This window comes from Podarcis erhardii (assembly GCF_964252035.2).
Source record: "Podarcis erhardii genome assembly, chromosome: 13".
Taxonomy (NCBI): Eukaryota; Metazoa; Chordata; class Lepidosauria; order Squamata; family Lacertidae; genus Podarcis; species Podarcis erhardii.
In genome coordinates, this window is record NC_138502.1 from 40,741,323 (window position 1) to 40,758,697 (window position 17,375).

At 47.5% G+C, this 17,375-nt stretch overlaps 1 protein-coding gene across 2 annotated transcripts in view; it reads left to right on the forward strand.

Moving 5' to 3' along the window:
• Window positions 1-17,375, forward strand: part of PCGF2 (polycomb group ring finger 2) — a 38,789-nt gene that overhangs the window by 310 nt on the left and 21,104 nt on the right. The window lies entirely within an intron of this gene.

Here is a 17,375-nt window from a genome sequence, read left to right on the forward strand (position 1 = left end):
CTATGTGTGTGTGTGTCCCTTTTTTAAAAAATGAGCATTATTTGCTCCCGGGAACTGCCCCGCTTGCTTTCCCCTGGCGCCTTTTCCCTCCTTTCCCTTTGTCACTCCTTCTCTCTCTCTCTCTTTCCCTCTCCTCTTTTCCTTCTCTCCCCCCCCTCCTCACCCTGCCTGGCTTTCAAGATGGCCGATCTTTTCTCTCTCTCTTTCTCTCTCTCTCGAAATTTTGCCAGCCCTCTCCGGCTCCGAGGAGCCCGCCTTTGTTGTTGTTGTTGTTGTTGTTGTGGCCGCGGGTCGCTTTTCCCCTTCCCCAAATCGCGAAAGGGGGGTACCCCCGGAGGCTCTCCAAAAAGGTCTCCTCGGGGTTCCCCCTTTGGAAAGCTCAGCTCCGCCCCCCGGGACCCCCTTTCCCTTGTGTGTGAGTGTGTCTTTGCGCGTCTGCGTCCCCCCCATCGCAACTCAGGAAGCCGGCGGCCAGCGTGGCTCCCTTCCCCGGCCCAGGGCTGCCCCTCCCCGGCTGCTGCAGCCACCAGCTCCGGCTTCTCCGGAGAGGCCTTTACCGCTTCGCTTGTGCGTCTGGGGCGTGTGGGTCTGGTTTTGGTGTGTGTTTGGGGGTGCGCGCAAACGGCGATCGAGGTTTTGACAGCCAGCATCTTGCAGGCCGCGGTGGGAAAAAAAAAAAAGACTCTCCTCTGGGTTGGAGCTCGAGAGATCCACTCCTTTGGATCTCGAGAGATCCACTCCTTTGGATCTCGAGAGATCCAAATGTCAGGCGATCCAGGGAGCCCCAGAGAGAAAGGCGCACGCGATGGCTCCTTCGGGCGCGCAGCAGGCCCGGGTGATTTGGAGAGAACTGGGATTTATATTGTAAAAATAAATATATATATCATTTAAAAGCGGGGGGGGGGGGGCAAGAACCACAACATGGCGCGCAGGATGTTGTGGAGAGCGTTGTTGGTCTGGTGTGTGTGTGTGTGTATATGCGTGTGTATAAATGGTAGGGGGAAAGGGACATCTTTCTTCTGCCTTGTGTTTCAACCCGCAAGGTGAGGACGGTGATGGTGGTTCCTTTGGTCTCAGACCGGAGGGGGTTTAAAAGTCTGATCTGGGGAACTCTAGAGCCAGAAAAGGGGGGTGTGTGTTTCTGTCATTCCCCCAAATCACATGGGAATATGGTTGTGGTTTTTTTTGCGGTGTGTGTGTGTGTGGGGGGTGAGGTTTGACAACATAGTTGTTTCCAAATGCGGGGAGGGGGTGGGAAAGGTGATCGGGCTTGGGGCAGTTTGAGGCTGGAGGTGCCGAAGCAACATTTGCTGATATTATTATTATTATTATTATTATTATTATTATTATTATTATTATTATTATGGTTGGCTGTCGCGATGTTTGGCGAGTGGACGAAATAAGGGAAGTAGGTGGAATTTGTGCGTGTGTGTGTGTGTAAAATATGAATGAGAGAATAGCTGTAGTGGAAAAGCCATATCACTACATATTTTTCACTGTGTGGCTACATAAATAAGAGCAGAATCCTATGGATGCCTGCTAGGAACACTACAGGGTTTAATGGGGCGCTACGTGTGTTTAGAACAACACCCTAAACTTCCCCCATCAACCCCCATTACTGCCTTTCTTTTCTTTTTTAAAAGACACCTGGTGGTAATTTAATTAGCCAGTTGCTCTTGACGCCCTTGCAAAAATAGGATGCAATGTCAGAACAGACATGAGGGTGGACTTTCAGAAAAGTACCTTCTCCTACTCTCAGTTTGCGATGGTTCATTCATTTCTGCCCCACTAAGGATGGGGGGGGGGAGGAACCTCTCCTTGGTCACCGGATCAAAATCGTATTTCCCTCCAAAATTCTGATTTCTTCTTTGTAAGCCCCTTCAAAGCAACTTCTGGTATGTAGCTCCAGAGGAAGGAAGGCGTCTCATTGTCTTCTCTAGAGTATAATAAAAGCAGACACCGTGTTGGTATTTTCTAGAGTGCAGGGAGAAAGTACCTTTCTGGACTTTGCATTCCGTATTAGCTTCTAGAATGCAAGGAGGAAAGGATTGCCACCACCTCTATATTTTACTCCAGAATGGAAAAGACACCGTTTTCAATGTGGGCCTTTAGACGGAAGAAGTGACCTTCCTTTCAAGTATTTGCCTCTTAAATTCTGGGAATCCGGAACGGGAATTTAAAAAACGGGAGGTTCTAGGATGCAAGGAAGGAGAGGGCTCATCCTGCTTCCAGAAATGTCCGGGGGAAATTAAGGGTTGGATTTCCATTTGTCTATTTTGCTGGAGGTTTCATGGACAGGTTTCTGCTCCAAGCTTTTATATAGAACATTCCCCTCTAGAATTCCAAGATAAGTTTCTGGAGAACTCGAGATAGGGCTAAGATCCAGATAAAATTCAGCACTGCTCATTGTTAAAAATCCTTAATTTATTGGTTGGACCTTTTTTAAAATAGAGATGCTCCTGCCTCCAGAGTCTAAAGAGACCCACTGTCAACCTTCCTCGTGCCTTGTTTCATTTTTCTACCTTTAAATGTCGGGAATTATTGGCTTAAAAATAATAATTAAAAATTCCCCACCTTCAGATGGCTTGAAAGTCCTTCACGAAAGTGGTGGCAAGGGGAAAAGGAGGAGAGGCTGTTTTATTCCTCCTTTATTATCTTCCTTTCCTCTGTTCTGGGACAAGGTTCTTCTCTCCATGTCTCCTGACACCTGCCCGTCGTTCTTAACCCTAACCTTGCAGGGTAGGCCACCCAAGCAGAGAGAGAAAGGCTGGTGTTCTTGCGTTTAGGCGGAGCAAAGCTTGTGCGTTTTTCTGTTTTGCTAACAGCGCGACGAGGATGGAGCGTCCTCTCAAGTCCAGATCTTAGGTTATAGACTGGGCTTTGTCATTGAAAAGAGGATTCCTGGATTGCAGGGGGTTGGACTAGATGACCCGGGGGGGGTCCCTCCCCAAGCTGCAATTCTATGAGAAGGATGGAGTGAACGATCAGTTCAAAGCGCTGTCCTGGGAGCGGAGCTTCTTCGTCTCTCTGCCGGTGGGTTTCACCCTCCAAGCGTCCCCTTCCCTGCGCATCTCAGCCCCCAGAAGTTACCCAGTGGTAGGGTGCCGGTAGCCCGGGGTACCCGCCTCGCTTTCTGCGCTTCCCAAGAGGTATCTGGTTCGGCTGGGCTGGATGGCGCGCCTTCTTTGGTCGGATCCAGCAGAGGTCTTCTCAAGTTGCCTTCCTTATGAAGGTGCTTTGCATGGGGGGAACGGGACAACGTGGACGTCTTCTGCCTACACTTAAGATTGCACACCGTCGGCTGATTGCGAAAGGCTCGCCGTTTTCCCTGCGCAGAGGCCGGCTGAATCCTAAGCGCCTTCCTGCCCTGGCTTTGGGCCGCGCAAGAACGTTTCCCGCAGGATCGCGCGCTCTTATTCCATGTGGTGCTGGCTGGAGCGCCCGTGGCAGCGCAATCCTATGCACAGCCTTACGCGGAAGTAAGTACAAATGGGCTTACTCCCAGGCCAGAGGGACATAAAGGATGCCAGCCCAGGGCTCCCCTCCTTCCTCTAACCATTGACCTGGGAGCAAGTCGCGCTGCGCACAGGGAGATTTACTCATGAGGAAACACTTGGCCAGGATCGCGCTGAAAGCAGCCACCCCCCTGCCCAGGAGAGGCGAGGATCGGAGTTGATTTTGGCTTGGCTTTTTTCCTGCTCTTTGGACTGGCGTGTATTTAAATCGGCGCCGAGACCCAGTCTTGCTGGCGATGGGGGTGGTGGGGTTTGTTGTGTCTCGCTGTCGGTTTGTTGAGTCTTGCTTGGGGTTTTTGTTGCGTCTTGCTGGCGGCTTGTTGTGTCTGCTTTGGGGAGCGAGTTGCCTTTTAAACCCACGTGGGATCGAGAGAGCTGATGGCCGCAGGGAATCCCCTCGGGGGAGATCGCTTCTGAGAGCGCGTGCGATGGGGCTGGGGTGACGCGCGTCCCCGCTGCAGAAAGGCTAGGGTTTTAGGATCTCTCTCTCGCCTTCAGAAGGGAGGCATCCGACGCAGGTATTTGCCCTGCTCCCCAGAGGTCAAGGCCATGGATTCAGCACAGGCTGAACTCCCAAGTAAATCTCTTTCCGGATTGCAATTTTTTATAGCCCCAAATCCCACCCCATCCTTTGAAAACATTATTCCACTTTGACTTGGGATTTTTTTTGGAGGTGTCTCCAAAATCTAGCCAAAGTTCGGCGGTTTAAAACACCCCATTGACTTCAGTGGGAGCGTATTCCTTCTTTTTTGAAGATTTATACGCCGCTTTTCGATGGAGTGATGGCATGCGAGGAAACGCGAGTGGCTGGGGATGCGCAGGCTGATGTTCATGTTCGTGGCTAAGGCATCAACAGGGAATACCCCAATAGCTCTGATTCAGGGCTAAAGGACATGGGTTTTGCGGATAGGTATTCTGTTCTAGGTTGTCAATTGGCCTTCAGCTCGGACAACAAATCCCAGTGCTCCAGAAAACCGGGAGGGCTTGACTGGAGAGCGCAAGCTTAGCAATGGATCTGGAGATATAACGAACACCCGGATGTGTTTCCTTCGCCGAATTCTAGAAGCTAATAAAATGAAGGGACTGTCCTTGAATTTCTGTGTGGTGCACAGAAAGCCGGCCTCTTCCCAGCGCGGAAATCAACCAGAAGATCTAGAGAAATAGATTGATGCACAGGGATAGGGGCTGCGTCGTGCAGAGATCAGTAGAATCTGGAATGGACGAGTTCTAGACTGGATTACTGGATGCTAAAGAAACATTTGGGGGGGGGGGCGTGGAGTGTTTGCCACACTTGCCTGGTAAAATATTACATGCACTCTCCCGGTGAACCTCGGAACTTGTTTCAAAGGGCCCTTCTCGGGTCCCTGAGCATACGGAGCAATGAAGAGTGGCTCTGAGCACATGCAGAGTGCCCGTTAACTACTGAGTAATCGCTGTCCGTATACATCTTAGAGGAAAATGTCAGGCAGTCTGAAACCCTGGCCATTTTTTTAAAAAAAATCAACAACTAGGCAGTGACCAGGAGGCATTAAATAAACCATCTGAAAGATCCTTTCGCTCCACCCGTTTGTTTTCTCGTTTATTTAGGGATCTAAGTATTATATATTTGGCAAACGGCTTGGTGTGCGAGATGGTGATCCTCAAATTTCTGGAGACTTGCCTTGGAGTTTGGGGGCTGCGGGTGAGAGTGGCAGGAGGCGTTGCCCTAAATTTACAGATCTGAATCTAAGCTCGGTATAGTTCCTTAGATTGCCCCTCCAGACTCACTTTTCCAAGAGTCCTGGCCCCGATGATGGGAACTGTAGTCCAAACCACCTGGAAGAGGCACCAGGTTGGCGCAAAAATAGTAGTAACCTTGACCGGGATTAGGGTGAAGAGTTTCCGGGCTTCGGGGAAGTCGGAGCCCCGGGGAAATTTTTAAAATAAAAGGAGGATTAAAGAAATGTGAATGCTAACCTTTATACTGGGGAAGAGGCCAATGTATTTAGGATGCAATTCGGTGCATGGGTAGGACATCTTGGAGCCGCTGTTGCGCAGCGCAATCCTATGCCTCTCTACTCAGAGGTAAGCCGGAGTGAGTTCAGGCACTCTTTGCATAGGATGGGAGCGCAACAACCCGGATTGCAGTCAGGGCTGGTTGCAGTCTTATGCACACTTACATGCGGGGAAGCCCCATTGCTGGGTCCCCCCCCCCTTTTGAAATGGACCTTCGTAGGATCTGCTCCGCCTCAAGCGCTGCGCTGCGCTGTTGCTCTGAAGATCCCTCCGTTTCCACACTTCCTGGTTGGCTGCATCGAGCAAAACAGGCTTTCCAAATAGTTTGCAGGCTTAGAGAAGGAGGCTGCCTCCCGCCCATTCACCCGGGAGAAATCCTTGCTATTTATTTTATCCGAAGGTTGCCTTTCAGAGCAAAACCCCACTTTCTTTAAACTCAGGGGGACGTGCTTCGGAACGGGGGTGCCAACTTGAATAAAATATTGCGGGCGCCCAGGTAAGCCCCGCACCGCATTAGGGAGCACATGATGCGATGCACACACACCGTTTGAATGGGAATGCCCATCAACTTTGTGGGAGCCCGGCCCCCTCAAATATTTTATTGTGCGGGTTGAAGTCGGCTCCTGTGCTTCGGGATCCACAGCTGCGCGCTGTCTGGCAGCGTTTTCCGACCGATCCTGTCTTTTTAAAGCAAATAAATAAATGCCCAAATGGAGTCCCTTTTAAGGGTCTTGCTCCTTTAACAATTGCAGGAAGGTCTGCAGCTGCTAGATTCTGCAAATGTATTCGTTGAATGTATAGTTTGGCTGTGCAGCTGACCGGACCCAGATCTGTTCAGCTTCTGCAATGTTACAAGATGACAATCTTCCTAGATGATGTTGGATTGTAGCCATCATCCTTGCCCATTGGCCGCGCTTGAATGTTGATGCTGAGAGCTTGGGATCCAATATCTGACGGGGTGGGGGCAGAGATTTCTAGTCCCTAGCGGTGCAATGATAAAGGGAACTATCTTAAAGTAGTTTCTTTATCCGATGAGTTTTCGATTCATTGGCGGGGGGGGGGGGAGAGGAAGGCAAGGGGATGCAAGGACGCCCCCCCGACCACTCCAATTAGGAGAGATCCAGGTTTTGAGTGACCCCAACATTAAATGGAAATTTAAAATATGAAGCATGGTTTATTTGTATGTAAACGACGTCATCATAAATAGGACCTCCTTCTTCCAAAAGAGGTGTAGAATGGGAACATCAGTAGCTCGAAGGGGCCTAGAGAAACTCCCTCTACCCATCTTTGCGGCCCCCCCCCGATCCCCAGCACCCACTATTTTGTCTGGCGCCACCGCTGGATATTTTCTCGAAGCGCTGAGCTTCGTTTTCATTGGGAGTGGTTTTAGTAGAGTAGAGAGTGCGTCTGAGCACGTGCAGAAGGCCTTTCCTTCCAGGGCCCGTGTAACCAGATCTTCCTTGATCCTAGCGCATCAAGAATTAGGATTGGGCCCAAGACGGACGATCCAACTTTGGGGAATCTTGAGCACTTTTGGGGGCGGAAGGGGGATGAGGAGGGAAGCCGTTTTTTAAACGAAAATTGACCACTGGTGACCCCAAAGGGAGGGTTCACCTTATTTCCACAACGCCATTGTTCCTGTCCTCTGGGGAGCATAAAATCTGCGATGGTGGCCTGTTTGCAAACATGTATTGGTTTTCCCCGACACACGCACCGATTTCATTTATTTTTTTATTTTTTTGCCTGTGTAGGATTTTGGTCTTCTTGGTTTCTAATCTTGAGCCGTTTGCCTGTTTCAGGAGCTAAATAATGTAATGCAAAGTAGGTGAAAGGGGCCGCCCGGCGATATTTCACGTTGAAAAGTCCCTTTGATTTCAAAGGAGACAGCTCGATCTTCTGTAAATCGGAAGAAAACCCAAGTCTGTTGAATGGGGCGTGAAGCGGAAACCTAAGCAGGCTTGCTCAGAAGTAAGCCCCACTGAGTTCAATAGGAGTTGCTTTGCAGGCTTCCTTTGGGGGTAGCAAATCTGCAGCAAAAGCCCCTACCTGCGGGTAGGGGGAAGCCACGGTGGTGGTGGAGCGGTTAGTGCGCTAGCCTAGGAGCCAGCAGATCCGGGTTTCGATCCCCATTCGCCCATGAAGGCCGCTGCGTGACCCTGGACCTGCCACAACCTTTCAGTTTAACCAGATTTACAAAGTTGCTGTGCGGATAAAATGGGGAGGAGGGAGAACCAAACGCCATGCAAAACAACAACAACAACAACAAAAACACCGGGTATAAATGTAAATAAATGTAATAATAATGGCAAGCATATACTTTGCGCATTGGAACACGAGGAATTCCTAGAGCAGTTGTGTGCATGTCTGTTTAAAAGTGAAGGCAGCGAGTTCAGTCGGTTACGTATGCCCTGTTAAGCGTGTACAGGAGTGCATTTCTTAAAAGTGCATAACTCTGGCTGAGCTGTCAGGGAAGTCCCGGCCCAGGCGAGGTTTGTGAGAAGGCGCGCCAGCTTTCAGGCTCTGCAGAGCTCTTCTTCAGGCAGTCTGTACCTGTTTCTCTCCCTTGCTGGTGCTCCTGCGCCAGGAGACAGGAGCACATCAGGTGGAAGGAAGCTTTCTTCATTTCCTACTCGTCCTGACAAAATTCCTTCCCTCTAAAGCATTTGGGGAGCGGAAGTAAATCAACAACACGCGATTCCTCAAATCAGGGTGCACAATTAAGGGTTTACCACCATGCAGTGTAACTCCTAAACCAAGGAGACCCTGGGGTGTATTATCCACCCACCCAAACATGTGTACAAAGGACCATTTAAAGGAGCCCGATTTATTAAATAAATATCCTATGCACATAATTACAGTAGAATCTCTGTACTCCGGCGCGCAATTGTGGCTTCCGGGTAAGCGTGCGTAAAATTGCGTTGTTTGGATCCGTTTTGCTGATCGAGTGAGATCCTGCTGAGATCCACCCTTTGCAGGGGCAGAAGCCGAGACCTCTCTGCCCATTTTATTGGGAAGCAAATCCCATTGCCTCCTCTCCGATGGGACTTTTCTCCCTGCCCGGGAAAGTGGGCGTGAGATGGTTTGCAAACTCGAGTGGGTCGCGTCCGTCTCCATCGTCCGTGAAAGGCTGGCTTGGTGACTTGAGGTCGCCTGATTCTTAGCTAGCCAAAAGTGACCAAGAAAAGGCCATTTTGATCACCGATAAGAGAGAGAAAGAGACAGAGAAAAGTCGATTGATTTTAAGCTGCTCCACAGCCCATTCAACAAAAGAGTCTTGCCAGAAAATAAGATGGGAATGCGTTCTCAGGTTTACGCGTAAAAGGATAGTTTAGCCTGAAAAGACGCTTGTTTGTTGCTCGTCTGGCTTTCTAAACGTTAAAGCAAGTTACAAGTTTCATAAGAGACCATTCTGCTCAGTTTCCCATCCAACTCCTTTCTCTTGCGCTGCAGCTAAAATCTCTCCACACCCCCTGGGTCCGGGTTGTAAAACAGCCTTGTTACTTGGATTTCCTTTCTTTCCAAAGGGAAAAAAATGCTTCTGAGATCCCATCTCAACGAATTGTCCCCAAGATACTGAAATGCGATTAGGCTGTAAATTTCAAGGTCCCTTTAGATGCAGGTTCTCAGCCTGATGCGCTTCTAGTTAGAAGCAAACCCCTTTAAGTTCAGTGGGGTTTTGCCTCCAGGTAAGTATGCATATAGGATTTCAGCCTTTAAGCGAAAGCACCGCTGGGAGTTGTGCAAAAGCCTAAGCAATAATTTGGGAGGTTTTGGCTACACATCTGTGCAAATATTTTTCCTGGTTCCTAAGCAAGTTGGGCGAGGGGAGGGGAACTTGATGCTCTCAGTGACCTAAGAGTAAAACAGCAGGTTGGGGAGAAAAAGAGCAGCAATGGATGGATGCCTCCCAGCCCAGGCGTGTTGATTCACGGGTCATTGATATGTCTAGCCAAAGGCTGTTTGATCTATCCATCTCCATGCTGGAAGGTCGTGTGGGCTGAAGCACATCTGAAAACTATACAAAACTGGAAGGCTGAGGAAATGGGAAAGGTGGTTCGTTTTATTTTATTTTATAATTTGTTCACCGCAGGATGGGTGGGGAGGACGCTCTGGGCTTTTCACCTGCACTTTTGTAAAATATATTCCTATCTCAAATTGTCTGTGCAATCTGTTCTCTGGAATTATCCACTCATCCCTCAATCTGATAAATTTATTTCTTTCTGTCTGTCTCTTTTCCACAGTCCCATTTTCCACAGATTTTTTTCTGTTTGATTCCTTTGAATCTGTTTGATTCCTTTAAGATGGGAGGATCACTTGTAGTTTATAACCGTGTGTGTGTGTCTGAAGAAACAAATTAACTCCACATCCCAATAATAGACTGGGTGGGAAATCAGCCAAGCTCCTTGTTTTTCCTCCTCTCTTTTGTCTGGAATGAGATTAGCCCTTCCTTAAATATTGCCTATATATTCTCATCCTTGATCCGGGATATGCAGTCTTCGGCCCTGCAGATGTTGCTGGACTCCAACTCCCATCAGCTCCAGCCAGCATGGGATGATGGGAGTTGTAGTCCAGCAACATCTGTGTGGAATAACAGAGGAGACAGGTCTTAAATGCATTACAGTAAGCCTGCAATTTATGCAGGGGGTTACGTTCCAGGGATTCTACCTAAAGCAAACATTGTGCATACAGTGGTACCTCAGGTTACATACACTTCAGGTTACATACGCTTCAGGTTACAGACTCTGCTAACCCAGAAATAGTACCTCGGGTTAAGAACTTTGCTTCAGGATGAGAACAGAAATCGTGCTCTGGCGGCGCGGCGGCAGCAGGAGGCCCCATTAGCTAAAGTGGTGCTTCAGGTTAAGAACAGTTTCAGGTTAAGAACGGACCTCCGGAACGAATTAAGTACTTAACCCAAGGTACCACTGTAGTCAAAACACATTGGGTTCAGGGGTGGGTGGGATTGCCCAAGTCAATTTTTCGAGGAATCCCGCTCCTTTAAAAAAAATTATTTTGCCACATGTGTGAGTTAAATGTGCATAAATTGTGGGCTTACTGTAAACGCCTGAATGCAGGAGGAAGGTATCCCTCTGTAGAGAGGAATGAGGAGGTTGAGAAATACTCAGTTGTTTTTTTGTGTCAGGTAGGATCAGGTTGGTTCCATGGTTGTGTTCTGCTAATAAAGCTATTTCCACTTCGCCTAGAATTGGCTGGTGCAATGCAGGCAGTGGTGGCGGGCGACTGGGGTGAAGATATTAGCTGTTCCTCTTTCTTCTATTCCAGGCGTAGGCAACCTAAGGCCTGGGGGCTGGATGCAGCCCAATCGCCTTCTTATTCTGGCCTGCGGACGGTCCAGGAATCAGCGTGTTTTTACATGAGTAGAATGTGTGCTTTTATTTAAAAGGCATCTCTGGGTTATTTGTGGGGCCTGCCTGGTGTTTTTACATGAGTAGAATGTGTGCTTTTTCTTTAAAATGCATCTCTGGGTTATTTGTGGGGCATAGGAATTTGTTCATCCCCCCCCCGCCCCAATATAGTCCGGCCCACCACAAGGTCTGAGGGACAGTGGACCGGCCCACGGCTGAAAAAGTTTGCTGACCCCTCCCCTTGGTCCATCTTCCTTAACTCAATCAGTTGCACAGTTAGGTAATGCTAGACTTCTGGATTTAAACGTCTTGTGGGCCACAACTCTGTCTTTAGATGATCGCTGCTCTAATTTCACTTACTGCAAAATGTGATAAGCCTGCTGCGTGGTTTTTTTTTGGCTTCTCTTTCCTCTGAGTGGGGCCTTGCACCTCTGTCACAAAGTCTTATCTTGATTGACACCACTGAGCCTATCTTCTCCAGCTCAGGAGATAGTTAAAGGTAAAGGTAAAGGGACCCCTGACCATTAGGTCCAGTCGTGGCCGACTTTGGGGTTGCGGCGCTCATCTCGCTTTATTGGCCGAGGGAGCTGGCGTACAGCTTCCGGGTCATGTTGCCAGCATGACTAAGCCGCTTCTGGCAAACCAGAGCAGCGCACAGAAACGCCATTTACCTTCCTGCCGGAGCGGTACCTATTTATCTACTTGCACTGGTGTGCTTTCGAACTGCTAGGCTGGCAGGAGTAGGGACTGAGCAACAGGAGCTCACCCCGTCGCGGGGATTCGAACCGCCAACCTTCTGATTGGCAAGTCCTAGGCTCTGTGGTTTAACCCACAGCGCCACCTGTGTCCCCAGGAGATAGTAAGTAGCTCAAATTAAAATATTCAGCTGAAGCAGGTAAGGTTGGTGAAGTATGCAAGTCTCCTGGTTTCTCAGTGCTCCTTAAGTGGTTTTTATGGTACATTTTTGAAGGGGGGAGTCTTGGATTAGGGGTTGTGAGACCACATCCCTGCTCAATGGTGAAGGTCACAGGATGATTTTGGCCCCTCCCTCTATCTCATCTAATCTAATCTATTGTGAGGATAATATGCATGGAGGGAGACACCATGTACATTGGCCCTTAGCTCATTAGTTTTATATAGTTTTTATTTGATTTTACAGATATAAACTTATAGCAAAATCAATTAAAGGTAAAGGGACCCCTGACCATTAGGTCCAGTCGCGACCGACTCTGGGGTTGCAGTGCTCATCTCGCTTTATTGGCCGAGGGAGCCGGCGTACAGCTTCCGGGTCATGTGGCCAGCAGGACTAAGCCGCTTCTGACGAACCAGAGCAGCGCATGGAAACGCCGTTGACCTTCCCGCCGGAGTGGTACCTATTTATCGACTTGCACTTTGACGTGCCTTCGAACTGCTACAAATCTATATGAAGAGATTTCTCCTGAATCTCACAACCTCCCCCCATCGCCTCCATGGGTCCTAATGTCAACATTTACAACTGCATATCAATTCATTATCCACATTTTCTTATCCATCTGAATTATCCATAGTCGTCGTTACCTTACAAGTGAGGTTAAAATCCTGCCAGTGTTTTCATCTGCTAATAATGGTCTCCTAAATAAATTATAAATTTCCCCCATTCTTTTTTAAAGTTCTTGTCGTTTTGGTTCCTGAGCCTTCCAGTTAATTTTGCCATTTCAGCATAGTCCATCAACTTGGTTTGCCATTCTTCCCTGGTTGGAATTGTTCCTTCTTTCCATCTCTAGGCTAGTAACATCTGTGCGGCTGTTGTCACATACATAAATATTCTTTTCTGATCCTTTCGAATCTCGGTACCTATAATTCCTTTTATAAAAAAGCTTCTGGTTTTTTAACAAACATTATTTTAAACTCCCCCCGCCCATTTTTCATTATATATCATCTCCCAGAAAGTTTTTATTACCTTATACGACCACCACATATGATAAAAGGTACCTTCTTTTTCTTTACATTTCCAGCAGGTATTTGTTCTTGTTCTATACATTTTCGCTAACGTACTAGGTGTCAAATACATCATTTTCATATAATTTTCTTTCAGCGTGCAACATGCTGTAAATTTCAAGTTTTCTGTAACTTCTCCCAATCTGCCATAAAATTAATAAAGAAATTAAACCAGTACATTAACTGAAAGATCTATAATGCTAGCTGGATTGTAAAAGACTGGGGTGAGGAGATCCCATTGGTGGAAATGGGCAATTTCGCAGAGCTGCTATCAAATGGGAGATAGCTAATAAAAGGGCATGCTGCCATACAAAGAGAAAACGTTTGTGAAAAGAAAAGACCAGATGGGTGTCACTGGAGTAGAGTTGAAAGACTTCTCTTCCAAAACCCACTAGTATCTGCTAATTAATTATCTTTCAAAGAGGCTTTCACAGAAATTAATTTCTTTTACAGGATTAATCTGTAAAAAGGGCTGTTGATTGATTAAAAGATTTTCAGTTGACTTATCTCCTGGCTTCCCATTAATTCATTTAAAGGAAGAAGCATACTGCAAAAGTCTTGATAGGTTTCTTCCTGAGGAGACCCGCAGTGTTTCTCTGATGTGTGAGAGGGATTGATAATGCTCTAAATAAGCTACTACTTATTGCTAGATGGAAAGACCGTATTTAATATTTTCAAAAGAAGCTAAAGGGTTTGAACAATTTCACCCCCTTCAGAATATTTTTACTGGTTTTTCTCATTTATCTAAAATCTGAACGATTTAAATCTCTTGTAATTGCTTTGTTTTGCCAGTTAAAGTTTGCAGCGCTACAGAGAGAGGTACAGTGGTACCTCGGGTTAAGTACTTAATTCGTTCCAGAGGTCTGTACTTAATCTGAAACTGTTCTTAACCTGAAGTACCACTTTAGCTAATGGGGCCTCCTGCTGCCGCTGCGCCGCTGGAGTCCAATTTCTGTTCTTATCTTGAAGCAAAGTTCTTAACCTGAAGCACTGTTTCTGGGTTAGCGGAGTATGTAACCTGAAGCGTATGTAACCCGAGGTACCATTGTACTGGGACACTAGACCTTGTGGAAATCCCATTCCCCTTGCTAAAGAAGTTGTGTTCTTTAATTCCAGATATGTGAGCTGTTACACCCGTGATGAATAGTGTAGGGAATTCATTCTGCTTATGTTAAAAGATGTGTTTGTCTATCAAATTGTATTTGAAATGTTGGCATGGGGAACAAATTCTAGGAGAAACCTCAGCTCAAACTGATTCTGATTCAACATATGGGGACAATGCTATGGCAAGATCCGGACTCAGCCAGGCTCAACCAGGGTTAAATCCCCAACCCTGGAAAACCCAAAGATACAGTGGCATTGCTGGCTGATTTAAATCTCAAAAAGGGTGGTGGTGGAGACAGGGACTAGAGAGGGAGAATTTAGGCTGGACCCAAGATGAATGGACCCATTCATCTTGGTTGCATGATTTGGCAACACATAACCATTTCAAAGTCTTGTTTTCCCTCTGCCAGAGTTAAGCAGAACAGCAGCCCCACTGCTGAAGTTTGGATCTGGCTTAACTTTAGACTGGCTTAACTTCAACGGTCTTTCTTTACACTAGCTCCTTGTACATAGGATTGTACTGTAGATGTACATAACAAAGGAGGTGTTGGGGCTTCAAACCGAAAGGAAACATTATTTGAAGAGTTTTGTTTTGATTTGATTTTTCTGCAGGAAGCAGAAACGGATGTAATTTTTACTAGGGGGAAAAAAGCTGATTGAGGGAGTTAATTAGTGTAGGGAAGGTCTCATAGACTAGAAGTTATGTCATGTATGTATCATGTGGGTGTGTAGCATATATGTATGTATATGGGATGCGTAATTAATGTTACTTGTTGGGTGTCCTTAGAGAGAGAAACAGATCTTTCCGTGTAGCACGAATGAGGTCTTGATTTGTAGCATGAGGATTTTGTTAAAACTAGCTTGCACTGGCAGGCAGGCTGGCTGGCTTCTTTCCAGCGTTTAATTTCCATTTAAGAAATAAAAGAGCGGTGCTCAGGCAACATGCTCTTAAGCCCCGACCCCTAATTCCAGATGTGTGAGGGCTGAGAAAAAACAGTCTTCACACGCAAACCTCCTTCTCCCATGTATTGGGAGAAAGAACCCCCCCCCCAACAATAAAAGGACTCGAGAGACAATGGAGTGCGCATCAGGGGGTGAAGTCAAACCGCTGTAAAGTGACCTCCCCAGGGCACAAGCCTGGGCAGTGTATATGGAGGTCCTGGGTTGCCCAGATGACAAGACCCCCCCCCCCTTCTCGTCTTCACATGCAGGGCAAGTCTAACTCACCAAGGGTTTTTGGACCCATTGGCTACCCTCACCTGGTTTAGCCGGCCAGTTGAAGCCATTCCCCGGGTGCGGCTGCTGTCACATGCTTAATAATAATAATAATAATAATAATAATAATAATAATAATAATTTATTTATACCCATCTGGCTTGTTTCCCCCAGCCACTCTGGGCGGCTTCCAACAAAATATTAAAATACAATAGTCTATTAAACATTAAAAGCTTCCCTAAACAGGGCTGCCTTCAGATGTCTTCTAAAAGTCTGATACAGTAGTTGTTTTTCTCTTTGACATCTGACGGGAGGGTGTTTCACAGGGTGGGTGCCACTACCGAGAAGGCCCCCTGCCTGGTTCCCTGCAACTTGGCTTCTTGCAGTGAGGGAATTGCCAAAAGGCCCTCGGTGCTGGATCTCAGTGTCCGGGCAGAACGATGGGGGTGGAAACGCTCCTTTAGGTACACTGGGCCGAGGCCGTTTAGGGCTGTCAAGGTCAGCACCAACACTTTGAATTGTGCTTGTAAATGTACCGATGGCTTCCAGGAGCCAGAGGTGAGAGCCAGAGGTGAGAGAGGGTGGGGACTAAAGGTGGACAAAGTACCCCCAGAAGAGCACAACGTTTCCTCCGCCATACTATCCCTCCCCTAACAACTCATATATCCCTATAGAAGTACTGAGCCTAGTAAGCTGGATAGCTCAGTTGTTTAGAACAGGGGTCAGCAAACTTTTTCAGCAGGGGGCCGGTCCACTGTCCTCAGAGCTCGTGGGGGGCCGGACAATATTTTTTTGGGGGGAAATGAACAAATTCCTATGCCCCACAAATAATCCAGAGGTGCATTTTAAATAAAAGGACACATTCAATTCATGTAAAAACACGCTGATTCCAGGACTGTCCGTGGGCCGGATTTAGAAGGCAATTGGGCCGGATCCGGCCCCCAGTTTGCTTACTCGTTAGAGTAGGTTTGATCCCCATAAGAGACATCTGCATTTTCCTTCATTTCAGGGGGTAATTCTCAGGGTCCCTTCCAACTATGCAATTCTATGTTCAGGGCTCACTTTGAAGCCCATTTCCCCTGAATTTGAGATAATGGGGAGCTAGTTATGATAATCAAGAGTGGCGTACTGCACATGTTCAGGTACATTTTTTCTTTTAAGTGCATCGGTTGCAATTGCATGTTCTTTGTCGCCATTCCAGCGTGTCAACGGTTCCGAGAACTGATGGGCTTTTACTAAAACTCTTTGCAGTAAACCGGACCGCCCCTTCTCAGTTTCCTTTCCTTTGACAGCATTTGCAGATGGAAGGAGCGAATTTCTTGCTGTGAAGGAGGAGAGGAGGGGGGCGGCCAGGAAGAGAATAGATTGCAAAAGCAGACCTCTCCCAGAAAATAAAAATGAGGAGGGAGGGAAGGAAGGGGAAAGACACACAATCTGGAGAATAGGGGAGCTCCCAAGGGTACCAGATAGGGGAATTGCGTTTCAGGACCACAAAGATGCAATGTAATCGGCTGGATTTCTCTCCGGTGCTGGCATCCTGCCATCTGGAGCAGCCATGTAACTATAGAAACTGGCTCGCTGCCTTACACCAATCAGGAAATGTAACATCACCTGAGAATGCAATGGAGAGAGCCACTTTGTTGATGCTGTGAAGGGAGGGAGCCAGCCCGCCATCCCTTCTTTGCTGTTCCTATTAAGTGAAATTAGGCGAAAGCTGGGGGGTAGGGAGAAAATTGTGAAGCGGGGAGGGAAAGAGCTCACGGGCGAGGTGGGGTGTCTATGTCCCCCAAGGAAATTGCGGAATGGAAAATGTGTGTGTGGCAAATAACATTTGGGGGTTAGAAGCAGGAGAAGCAGTAGAGTTGGAAGGGACCCCGAGAGTCATCTACTCCACCCCTCTGCAATGCAGGAATCTTCTGCCCCATGTGGGGCTCGAACCCAAGACTCTGAGATTAGGAGTCTGCCGTCTGAGCTATCGCAGCTTCTGGTCTTCGGGACTTGTATGTTTGTGGCTGATAGGTTCCCATGAAACGATGGGTGGTATTCAACTATGTTTCCATCAGAGTAGACCCATTGAAATCAATGGACAAAAGGAATTCGCGTGGAACTACTCTGAGTAAAACTTCAGTTTGAATACCACCCTCTGAAAGGAAGAGGAGTTTGTGATTTATTTATTTTTTAAATCATTGGCTGTGTCTCTCTC